A 2690-nucleotide genomic window follows, 5' to 3' on the forward strand; every position below is an offset into this window, starting at 1 on the left:
GTACCTTTAATAGCTGATTTTTGTTATTTTTGCTAGAGAGCAAACTTTGTATAAAACATGTATGTGATAATTTTTGTATAGTCATTGTATGCTATGAAGAACATAGGAAAAATACTAACTCTGTTGTTTGACACTTTTCACAGTACAAAGTATTTTCATGTACAAAATCATGCCATAGCTTGTGATTTTTGTGTAGGCTAATCCACTCATTCAAACACCATGAAAATCTGATGGTAGACTTCTTAGGGTAATACTATGCTATAGTAATTTTCTAAGATTTTTCTAAGCAAGAAAAATAGAGGTTGCTATTCAAACCTATTATTAATTAGGGTTTAATTAAGCATTCTTTATGTGTTTAAGAAATTAGCAAAGCTTTGGTGTATCTTTGAAGTGTTTCATAAGATATGTTGAGTTAACATATTAGTAGTAGAAGAGAATGCATTAGATAACACGTGCTTGTAGTATATTTTCTTGGATGATGTTGACTACCTTGCATTCAAACATATCCATTGTATTCATCTCATCCGATGCACCGATTGCATAAGCACTTACACACATTGGATCATATAGGATCGTAAACCGAGAACCCAGTCATCATACCCGAGGAGCCCGAGGAGCAGCTCGAGGTGCAGCAGCAGGAAGTGCCAGAAGCCGATGAGGAGGACGTTGAGGAACTTCCGGAGTGCCCCGATCACCGCCTGAGCTCCTTCGAGAGAGGCAAGCCCCGGAGCATTTTTCTCCCAGTTTGCAATTATTTAATTAAATGCTTTACTTTAATTGATGCATTACGTTCAGGAGTTGTTTGCAACCATTGCTGTATTATACCTTGTTTACCTTTGTTATACTATATCCTTGTTACCCTGGTATCCGCAGTCGAGTCAATGCTTAGCTGGCTTAGACCGGTAGAAGTCGGGTGATTCCCTGTCACCTGTGAGCTATAGGTGGTTACCTGGATCTGCTGGGATGACTATGAAGTCATGGTATAACTAAGTGTTAAATGAAGTTGAGACCGGACGGAGACTTGCAGAGTTTTGGACTGTAGTGCTTTCCGTCTGTGTCGATTAAGGACCGACCGTTGTTGGGCCTCGAGTCATGTTGAACGCATGCCTTATATTTAGCTGGCCGGATAAAGTACCTTCCGACCACGAAGCTAGGAGATTTTTCAGGCCGAATAGATTGCCCGCAACGCACTATGCCAGAGCAGGTGTGGTAGGACATGGGGGCGGGATGATAAGACCAAAGTGCAGTCGGTCGGCCCCCGGGTACATGTGGTTCCTGGCAAACTCAAGATTCCTAGAAAGTTGACTCGGTGATCAATATCTCACTTTAGCGGGTGAGTGAGGTTTGTGTAAGGAATAAATCACCAGCTGGTTAGGAATCAATTCGAATCGCCATCGCTCCTGGATAGTGAGCACTTGACTTGAGTTACTTCATCGTAGTAAATATTTATGGAACACTTGGACAGTTATAATGAATATGATAGTATGGAAGTTGTTTAATGAGCATGGGTTATCATTATCTGCTTAATCACATGGTTACTCTAGTATAGGTGCAAACCTAGTCGACAGGTTAATACTAATTAACTTGGCAATCATGCTTTTAAAAAGGTTCTTGAAATGCTAAAAATGCTTCTTTTGCAAATGAGTCAGCTACCATACTATAAAGCCCTTCATAATCCTTGGTGTCATTTATTTTTGGTTATGTCGGGTAAGTCTAGCTGAGTACCTTCTCGTACTTAGGGTTTTATTCTCACTTGTTGCAGATGGGTAGATGTATTATGGCTACTGTATCAACTGCCTTTATCCTGCGATGGGTGATGCTTAGGACCATGGGCATGGTCATTCCTTATGTCTTGTCTGATGCTTTTGTTGGAGATGATCATTCACTGGCACTATATTTAAACTCCGCGTGAGTGTGTGTGTGGTTTGAACAAATGACTTCCGCTACTTTTATTCGAACTGGTTTTGTAATAACTATGTTGAAACTCTGATGTATCTGAGACTGTGAACTTTTATGTAATATGTGATGGTGACCGCTAAACTTATTACGATCTTGGCTGGAATGGAAGTTGGTTTGAAATCCGTCGTGATTTCATGGACTATCGGGTTATACGGGCTTAAGTTTGCTAAATCATCTGCTTTGCCGGATGATTTTCTTACTTAATTTCGTATAATTGGTCGGTTCTGTTACAACTGTGCATTGAGAGGAGGATGAAGGTGCGAAGAACAAAAGTTGAAGTGTTCTATAGACGGACCACACGGACTAAAAAATATTCAAAATGACACCTAGAATTGCATTGCAAATTGCAACATGTTATTGCTCTTTAGAGCATTCACCTACCAAACTTTTTTTGCCGTTTTCTAGAGAAAGGAAACGGCGGTAAAGGCATGGGTCTTTTTTAAACCCAGATCGTGCTCGCCTCCAGCATGACAGCGTCGCCCGCCTCCCGAGTCCCACATGCCCACAGACAGAGGTCGTACCAACCCGTGTTCCTTGCCTCTTTCCGCTCTTCCTAGTTCCAACCAACTCCCGTTGTCTACGGCGATTTCAAATTGAGCCTTTTACTCGTGTGCCATCACGAAAGATGCTCCAGATCTACAGGCCACTAAAAAGTTCGAACGCATCTATGTGCCAAGACACTTTACTTTTTTTCCTCCCAAGCTATTCCGTCCACCTTTTGTTTGATTTCT

This window comes from Miscanthus floridulus, chromosome 12, assembly GCF_019320115.1.
Source record: "Miscanthus floridulus cultivar M001 chromosome 12, ASM1932011v1, whole genome shotgun sequence".
Classification (NCBI taxonomy): domain Eukaryota; kingdom Viridiplantae; phylum Streptophyta; class Magnoliopsida; order Poales; family Poaceae; genus Miscanthus; species Miscanthus floridulus.